The sequence below is a fragment of the Pistacia vera genome, unplaced genomic scaffold (assembly GCF_008641045.1).
Source record: "Pistacia vera cultivar Batoury unplaced genomic scaffold, PisVer_v2 Contig1060, whole genome shotgun sequence".
Lineage (NCBI taxonomy): Eukaryota > Viridiplantae > Streptophyta > Magnoliopsida > Sapindales > Anacardiaceae > Pistacia > Pistacia vera.
The window spans coordinates 503,224-513,366 of NW_022195094.1; the positions used below are offsets into that span (position 1 = coordinate 503,224).

General features: G+C 31.2%; 1 long non-coding RNA gene across 2 annotated transcripts; it reads left to right on the forward strand.

The window, feature by feature from the left end:
- The first annotated feature begins 127 nt into the window (after positions 1-127).
- On the forward strand, positions 128-1,596 carry LOC116130465. 2 transcript variants are annotated; one of them, XR_004128055.1, is made up of 4 exons: positions 128-205; positions 308-453; positions 1,223-1,355; positions 1,470-1,596. It is a non-coding gene; the product is annotated as an uncharacterized LOC116130465 (long non-coding RNA). The 2 variants fall into 2 exon arrangements; XR_004128056.1 differs by having other exon boundaries at positions 145-205; positions 311-453.
- Positions 1,597-10,143: the final 8,547 nt, after the last annotated feature.

Consider the following 10,143-nt stretch of genomic DNA (forward strand, 5'->3'; position numbering starts at 1 on the left):
CTGATTGGTTGTTTCTTTTTTTTATTATATATATATTTTTTTTCCTTTCCATATACATGAGTGAAAAGTTTTGACTATGTCTACTGAATAAGTTTGGTCTCTTGAAATTATTTTGAGTGAATTCTCTACAGCCAAAAAATAAGTCGAGAGGAAATATGGTGGCTCATTGTTGTATTGCAACAGGACTGATGCAAGTAACTGTCAGGTATTTTTGTTGTGATTTATTTGCTTTATAAAGTCTTACTATCTAAATTAGAGGTATTATTACTTGCTTTATACTTAAATATGAATCTTGTAGTTTATGCAGCAGAGGATACATCAGGAGCAGTGGTCCAACACAAGGGAAGCTTTAAAGTTATTTAAGCAATCTGAGCCCCAATGTATATTTGCATTTGGGGGAGTTGATTTTGAAGTGATCCATTAGTGTTGTGTTGCTTCCTAAAGAAACTCAAGGTGATTTTAACATATAAAATTTATACAATTATCAGTTATACTAGCTAGTACATGTTATTTTATGGTCATCAATCTGAAAAGGATAATAATAGAGGTAAAATATATAAATGGTTAAATTTATCCTATTACCTATCAAATTGCAAGGCAGTCCGTGAAAATGAGAAATGATGATTAATTTTACAGATCAGAAATTCTGGGGTTGGCAAGAGTACTCTGCTCTTGAGTTTTTCTTCTGAGCTTGAGTAGTGTAGCTTCTGAGGCTTATGAGGAGTTGGCAATTTCTTTTTAATTTTGTGGCAAGAGTATTTGGTTGAGTTTCTCTTTTGGCAATAATATTTTTATTTGGCGATACAGTATTAACTATTAAAATCATAGTGTAATATATATTGGCTAATTATAAATGCCTATTGATGAAATCTAATTTTAGCTTTATTAAAGTTAATAGAGTTAAATCCTTTGAATGCTTAATAGAGCTAAGACCTACTTGCCTAGGTACTGCGATTTTAGCTAGCCTTGGTTGTCTTTATTCTATAATATTAATTTTCTCTCTTTTGTCTCATTCTCCAATTAATAACTGACTCTCATGAACCAATTTCTAAAACATAAATCACTGGGATTTTCAAGATCAATCTCACAACGACCCTAGCTATTTAGTATCCAGAAAATTCATTGTATTTCTGACTCTTCAGGTATCTCGTGAAATTTTGATGTGTAATTTCATTTTACACAATTGTACAAATATATTGTTGATGGTAGTTTTTCTATGTAGGGTGAGAACACGTGCTTCCATCGTAAACGGCCGCTTAGAGCTTGGTAATGTCATCTTAGAGAAAATCTCTGCTGTCCTTTGAGTGTGGTCTTCAGAGGAGATTGCCAGTCACCTTTGATATGGTATCCATTAGGTAAGGAATCCAAAAATAATTCAGAATCCTATTATTTATATAGGACTCGTTTAGGAAATATCCTCTTTTTTCTTGATTCATGATCTAATAAGGATTTTCTCTTTAATGCGCTAGATTTTATTTTCTGAGCACACACTTGTACTCTATCGACTCATGACTTTCCCTTGGACTATCATGGCCATTACATGTCTAAGTAACTTGATTGTGCTCCTGGAGTTACACTCTGCTCCTATATGTGATAATCTAATCCATAAGCAAGAGTTACCTTTGCTTATAGGTTTACACCAGAGCATTTTACTGGTGAGTTAACCTTACTCATGAACCATTCGTTTCTGGATTTTTTCTAAAGTGATAAGGATATAATTGAGGGTATAACATATATCATATTTTGATGATCACAATTTAATCTATAACTTGCTGAAACCCAAGATTGGTGCGATCAATTTTTTTGTTCCTGACATGGTATGAAATTTGTTTGGTTTTAACTTCATGTTTTTAATTTAACTGCAGCAATCTCCAGACACTGTCGTAATAAATTGGCATATGCTAAGTAACTATTGGTAAGTTTGAATTTGAACCTAATAATGAACCAAAAATTGTATGTTAATTTCTTGTATTTCTTCTATTCTGTGACTTCAATATGCTATGTACATGATATTACAGAATGTGCAGAGTTCAGAGGAAGATTGGGGTCATTCTTGGTATGCAAGCTGGGGTAGGACTAGTTCTTTATATTGTTTCTCGAAGACAAAGGACTTTGTTTCTGCTATCTTCATTGATGCTGTCCTGAAATTTGATTGAGTGGTGGAGCCCCCTTGATTGCACCTTCATCCAGTTGCTTTACTGCTTGGATTTCTTTTATGGGTTCTGATTTGGCGATTTCTCAAGTATGTTGTCAATCAACTTTGCAGAATGCTGTTTGTGAATATTGTTTCAATTCATTATTTACACTATCAGCGTTGAGTTTCATTTCTATTTTCATGTAATAAAATATTTATTCTTGTTGAAGATATTAAATAGTAGCTTCTTGTTGAAGATATTAAATATTAGCAAGTCTCTGCTTGGTAGAATGAAATAAAGTATTCAAGCTTCCTACATTTAATGAGCAAAGCCTTGAAGGAAGGTTTGAATGTTGATTTACGAAGCAAGATTTTTCTTAGAAGAATTATTTTTGCAGTAATTTTTATGAGTTTTAGTAAACATTTATGTTACTTTTAATTTGTAATAAATTAGTGTAGAATATGAGTATAATAGTAATATCTATAACAGAATAATTATATACGTAGTCGTGAGAAAATAATGTGATCCATTACTATATAGTGTATAGACGTGATAGTTGCAAGGCCCTTCTATTGACTGATACTTGGTTACAGTTCAAGTTTCAATTTTCATTTGGAATGTAGAAACATAATAAGGCTTAGTCTCTCTAATTAACTGGTTTCCTTTTGACTGCTAGGTTTGAGTTGTTGCTAGAAAAGAAATTGTTCGATTACTATTTATTGAAGAGATGTGATAGTTGCAGTGCCCTGGTATATAATTAGAGTGATCCCTGGTACAATTCAAGTTTCAATTTTCATTTGGTTGTTGCCTTTTGACTGCTAGGTTTGATTTGTGGCTAGATAGCCTCCACACCAGAGAATAAAAATTCCACAAGAATAGCCAGCATGTTGCAACTAAAACAAATCTTCTTTCCAACACTTTAATTATATATATAGTTGCTTTGTTTCGTTTTCTCTCCGCTTCGTGATTTTGAAAAGAAATTACTGATCATGAAAGACAGCATTGTTATCTATCCCTCTCTAGGGAAGAAGCCACCTGGTTAATGCTGTCACTAAGATGCTAATTTTGTTTTCAATTTCTGACTTCTCCGGCTTCCTTTCATTTGCATCATGATCTATATATAATTTCTTTCTCCGTAAGTGATGCTTTAGGATCACCTTTTTCCTCATAGGAACCCATTAGCTGTATCTGCTTACTTTTCTTTTGCTGGCTTTAAGCCCTTAGCCAATAATTACGAACACTTTTTATGTACATGAAATTTTAGTAATTTGAGGAATGCTATGGAGCGAAGTGACAAATTCATGGTAGATTATGGTCCCTATTTAACTCGTAATAAATTGCTTGGAGTTATGTGTGACTTAAGCATTCTTGGGAATATTTCTTAAGAGGAGGATATGGCAAGAATCATGCTCCCAGTGAAATCATTCAGCTTATTCTTAGAACTTATATGAGTCAAATTCTTAATAATCAAGTCTTCACTACTTTTAGGTCTCCTTTATAGACTCTTGGTTCTTATGTTTGAGTCCAATTAAGAGGATACTTCTACAGACAATGAGGAAATCTGATGATGGAGGGAAGAATGTGCTCCAGAGGCAGATTGTTTATTCATTCGGTGACCATTATTGCATCAGAAAAGAACTTAAAATACTAAACCTTCTCACTGGGTGTAGAAGCTTTGTGTTGTGGCCTGCTATAAAATTATGCTCTCTTAATGTTCTCAACCTACAGGTATATTTTCCTTCTTGACAAATTCGGTAGAGTAAGATGGCAAGGGTTCGGATTTTCAACACCTGAGGAATTATCATCTCTTCTTTCTTGCACATCACGCCTTTTCAAGGGGAATGAGTTAACCAAAGAACATAGCATATTCGTAACTTTTAGATCATCTTGAGTTTAAAAAGCAAGACTCTTGAATTTAGTGTCCTGTCAAGTTCTGTAATTCTGTGAAAAAGATTTCTGGTTACAACTTTCCTTTTGTCAAAGAACATAATTTATACCCTGCATTTGCTTGCTGTGAAAAGCATGGCTGAGAATTCTCGTTGCCAAAGGTGGGAATTACTTGAGTATTTTAAGCACAATGAGAGAATTTTGTTGAAGAGGACCTGAGTTATAATTTCTGAAAGCAACTGAGAGAAAATAAAAAATGGATTACGTTTAGAGTTCAGTGAAATATTTTTGGAAACTCTGAGTTCTTTTTTTAATTTCTGTCTTTTGTTCAGCATTGGGTACAAATATAGCACTTTGTGTAACATTCTTAGGAAACATATTCAATATCAATCATTAACATAAGGAAACATATTCAATATCAATCATTAACATAAGGAAACATGCAAGTAGAATGGTAAATGGAGAAGATAATCTAGTTGGTTAATTCAGGTTAAATCTCGTACTGCGAAAATAAATGGGTTAGGGATCAATCTTTTACAGTACCAATTTTGGAGGGGATCTGTTGAAGTGCAAAATGGAATTGAAATAATATGTTTCCTCAATGAAACAATATTATATTTTCCTATTCTAAGAGATTTTAGGCTCCGTTTGACTTATAATTTCTATCCATTTTCCCTATCTTATTCCTAAAATACTTGTTTGTTTTGTTATTTGAGAAATATTAGTATATTTTTTAATTACTTTTAGACCCCTTAAGTTTATTAATTTCATATTAATACCCTCAGAAAAAAATTTAAAAATTAACAAAAACACCCCAATCCACCAATACTTGCCAGATTCCAGCAACCACCGTCAGTGGTAGCCAGAATCTGTCACAACAGCCTACAAACGACCGAAACTGTCCGGTAATTCACCCATCTTGCCTTTTCTGGCCAAATCCACTAAAAAGGTTAGATTTGGCCGTTAATGATAGCCAAATCTTGGCCATCTTTGATTGACAATGATGGCCATATCTTTGGCCGTCGTTGACGACCAAATTTGGACTTTTGCGGCCGTCGATCTGGTTGTAGATCTGGCCAGAAAAGGCCATCTCGACGCTCTACCCGCCAGATCTGACCGGTCTGCGTCGTAATGCCATTTTCCGGCCAGATTCCGGCAGTGGTAGCCAGAATCTAGCATTGTGGGTGGGTGGGGGTGTTTTTGTCATTTTACAAAATTTTTATATATTGGGGTGTTTAATTAAATTAGTAAACCTAGGGGGTTTTTTTGTTAATTTTTAAATTTTATCTCATAATACTCTCCTATTCAACTAACCAATATTATTTCCAAAATCCTATCCAAAATAACAAAACAAACGGACCCTTAGATATTATTATAATATTTTTTTTATTATATAGCCTAATTTTTGTATAAATAAGCAATGTTGATTCAATTATAAATTGAATTCACTAAATTATCTCTTTGAGTTTCCTTTGTTCATAATTTCAACAGAATCTATTTTTTGAATTAGGTTTTCTCACATATCTATTGGCATCAGAGTAAGAGGCTTGAGTTGTGCTTTTTTTTTTTTTTTTTCTTAATTATTATCTCTAAAATGAGACAAATGGCTCTTTCCTGAAAGGCAAAAAACTTCAATTTGAATGCATAATACAAATATATCTTTGGTTTCCCTCCATAAATATCGATAGAACATCCTAGCTAACGTTTATTAATTCTGTTAGAATGAAGCACACAAAAAACGCTGCTGTTGTATCTTTAGTGCAACGCAACCGTTTTATCCTTGTTTTAAAAGAGATTGAATCCAGACCATTGAAGAGAAAATCATCTAACGGCTAGGACTTATTCTAACCAAAACAGAACGCAAAAAACGACTTTACCTTGCTGCTGCGTTTTAGTCTGCTGCTGGGTTTTATTTTTCAGTTTTGTGTATTCTGTGTAAAGAAAAATCTGCTCTGTATCGTCTCTTTTCTTGGCTGGAATCTTTGTGTGGTTGGTTGAATCACTGGTAAGGGTTGTGTTTCCCTTGAGTCTTGAGGCTTTGATTTAGAGTTCTCATAGGAAAGATTTCAGGTTGTTGTGAGAGTGAGATACGCTGTTTTGGAGTGGGTTTGGGTGTAGAATCTGTTTGTATCAGGTTGTATTAATCTTTAGTGAAGCGAGCTCCTGAGTTTCTTGAGCTCAACGTGGATGTAATTTATCCCATATAGGATAAGTGAACCACGGTAAAAATTCGTGTGTCCTTTGTTCTTGATTTCTTTACGTTCTTTGTTTGTGTGTTGTGTGTGAAATTGGTGGATGATTTTGAGTGATAATAGTACAGATTATCTCAACAAATTCCAATATAAAATGACTTGTGTTTTCTTTTCTAAATAAATGATAATAGAATATAATTCTCTAAGGCACATGCCTTACAAGAAAAGTTGAGCATAAGTAGGTGTATGATTATCTACCGGAAGTCATATGCCCTTCACTCTATCAACTCAAGAAAAACCTCAATTAATATTCATCCTCACTTTCAAAATTCGAAATCCAGCTGTTGAAAGATTCATGTCCTTATAACCACATGATTTTTGGAATAAATTCATCTCATAAAATTCAAATATGTAACACTCCCTATAAATACTAAATTAAAACCCCGAAAAAGGAGTTGGGAGTTTTTTGGGGAAAGACTAATATTAAGAACAGTAATACTACACTCACAAACCATTCTTACTAAATTTCTCTCACAAATTTGACGTGTCAACTCGTAATTGGTTAGTTTGTAATGGGTCCCGTCTGCCCAACAATGGGTCCTACCTGACTAAATGCGAACTGACTAATTGCGAGCTGCCACGTCAGCGTTTTGTGAGAGAAAGTTGTGAGAAATTGTTTGTCAACCTATCTTTATTCTATTGAGAAAAGAGAGAAAACCGATTTCATCGGTTATTGTATTCACTTATATCACTCAGTCTTCAATAAAAAAGTGGAAAACCTTAGTGGATGTAGGCTCTGTTCAGCACTGAGCCAAACCACTTAAAAAATTCATTTTTTTTTATCATCCTGTTTAACATTACTTATTCGCACTCCGACATTGTCTAGAACAATTGTGCTTCTCATCGCTAACTCTCTAAAGTCATGCACTCATCTTACTCGATTCCCCTGCAGTCAATTGAGTATATTTAGTTGGTGTGGATTTCCGCATCAATAAACCTAATTGTCATTAATGAAAAACAACAAGAACATAAATAGTCGAGATGCGTTGGACTATTAATTATAATATTATCTACCATGCTATAATTAGACTGTTAAATCATACAGTTAAATGTTAGATTGTCAACTCTCGCATAATCTAGCGTTATATATTAGAAAACATATCATATATTGTTCTATTAAGGGATATAGTTAGTAAGTCACCAAATTTTACGACTAGATTTATTGTTTAAATAAAATTTTCACAATTTATGATATTTTGATTATTGAGTCAACTACATATGTCAAAACCCCTTATTTTTTTGTATCACTGTAATTGATAAATTTTTTAAATAAATATTTATATGACATATTTTTAATAGGTAAATGCATGGGGATGAAATTTTTTTCATTTTTTGATATTTTCGAATTAGTAAAGCCATTGGATTTTTTAAAATACCAATATAGTCTTCCATCAATAAAAAAATCATCATCAATTATCTAGCTAATATCGTAGTGTAACGATAACCCACTTTTTAATGCTTGCTAATTCTCACAAGGTTTACTTCCACTCTTAGAAGAATGGGCAGCAAAATCTTAACTCTTCAGCCAGGCCTACATAATCACGATGGGCCGATCCAGAAATTTTTATAGCTTATGTGAGCCAACTACAACTTCTTCAACAATTGTTTTGGGCTACAAATTCAAAACCCAATTCATTGATAATTTCTGGGCCGAAAACTCAATCCCATGTTCGTATGAAATTGGAAGATATTACCAATAAGTATATAAAGTTTAAGTATTGAATCCCAACATAAGAAGAAATATATTTTGTCCCTATGCTGCTATCTTCATGTTAATATTCATAAAGTACTTTGGTTTTGTTACATTTATTATATATATATATATATTTTTTTTTTAGCATGTTATATATATTTTGTCCCTATGCTGCTATCTTCATGTTTATATTCATAAAGTACTTTGGTTTTGTTACATTTATTATATATATATATATATATATATATATATATATATATATATATAGATCTATATATATATATATATATATATATATATATCTATATGTTAATTTACATAAAACCTTGTTTCATTTGGTACGAACTTACAAAATAGTTTTTAAAGCAAAAATTAACGCTTTCTATCAATAGATAAATCAAATTAAACGAAACTAAAAAAGAAATTAAAAAAAAAAAAATACTAACCAATATCTTAGCATATTAATCTCCAATAGTCCAATTAATATAAGAATGAAATTAATAATCATAATGATCAATAGCTAGCCATGTGGTGAGATGTATCATTATGTCTTCCTACTTAATTGGAGAAATTTCTAAGCTATATAAATATTCATTAATAACCTGCTAAGAGCATAACACACCCTAACTCCATTTTTAATTTTCTCGGTGTGTCTCTAAGCTATAATGAAGTTTGACAACTAGTTACAATATTACATTGATATTTAATAGTGACTATATGCAAGTATAATAATTAAAGACATATGATGATGTTGGTGATCTAATTCATGAAAAGAACATATTTCATATTTGTGTTATAATAAATTAAACGTTAGATTGATTAATTATGATAACCATCAATTCCTAACACGTGCAATATAAGGGTTAATGTGTAATTGATTTAGAATAATTAAGATTAGCAAAATAATTATAAAGGAGTACTTTAGTGGAGACCATATTGCTTCCACTTTGCATTATTTTCAAAGATATCACTTAAATACTTTGAGTAGCTTTTAGATCTTCAATGCATTATTTAAACAAAAAATAAATGGATGAATATGTACAAAAGATCAATTTAATAAATGTTTAATAAATAAGATAAATGATATTATAAGAAAATAGTACTACTACCTATGACTGTTTGTATACAGAACGTGTATGTGTAATAATAATTTTCATAATGAAAATTCTTAGGTGAGATGTTTGTATTTCTTATAATTTATCGACTTAGTAATTAAAATTATATCATATGTACTTATTTCTCTTTTATCATGTTATCGTCATCATCATCATCATCATAATTGACTAAAATGATCATAAAATTCAATTTATTGGTCAACCTCAAATAATTAATAATACTTCATTGATTTAAACAAGTTAAATTATATTATCAATTTGATAATGTTATTGAATTAATATTAACCAGTAAACATATATATTTATCTACTTCAATGTAACTATTAGTATTCCCTTTCTCTCTCTTTGGTATGAAAATGTGGATTGATAGATTTTGAAAATACTAATTTATGAACGGTTTTAATTTTCATTGTATGAAAAATGAGAGGACAAACAGATTAATTTCTCATCAAAAAATTGTTATTTTGGTCAAAATTCTCAATTCATAAAATGTTTTAATTTAATATGTATTTATTCTACCTAGAGATATTGATCTTGGAAGTCAAAAGAATCTGTTAACTATATATATAATTGTTATATATTATAAATTAACCAAATCAGGACAAAATTTTTGCAAATTAAGAGGTTCTATATTACATATATTCTCCACTAAAACATTCTACAAATAAATGAATATAATATTGATATCTTAGATATTCTCTCGAAGTGATGAAATTGGCCTTAAAAGTGCTTATAATGGAGAACTAAAAGAACTGAAGACAAATTTTGTACAGATTAAGAGGTTTTATAGTGGTCTTCTGCATATAATTTTGACGAGATTTCTGCTAGATTTTCCATTGTTTGATTAAAAACTAGACAAATGAAAAGAGTTTGAGAAATTTGGAGTTGAAAATTACAAATCATTTAAGTTAAGAGCCAGATTTATTGTTTAATTTTCTAAGATATATTTTTTCAACCATTTCTTTTACTTACTATCAGCCTATGGTTTCCGAGTTTCCTTAGGATTAAATAATCCCCAGTGTTAATATATGTTGATGCTGAAATCTACACCAATGAGAGAT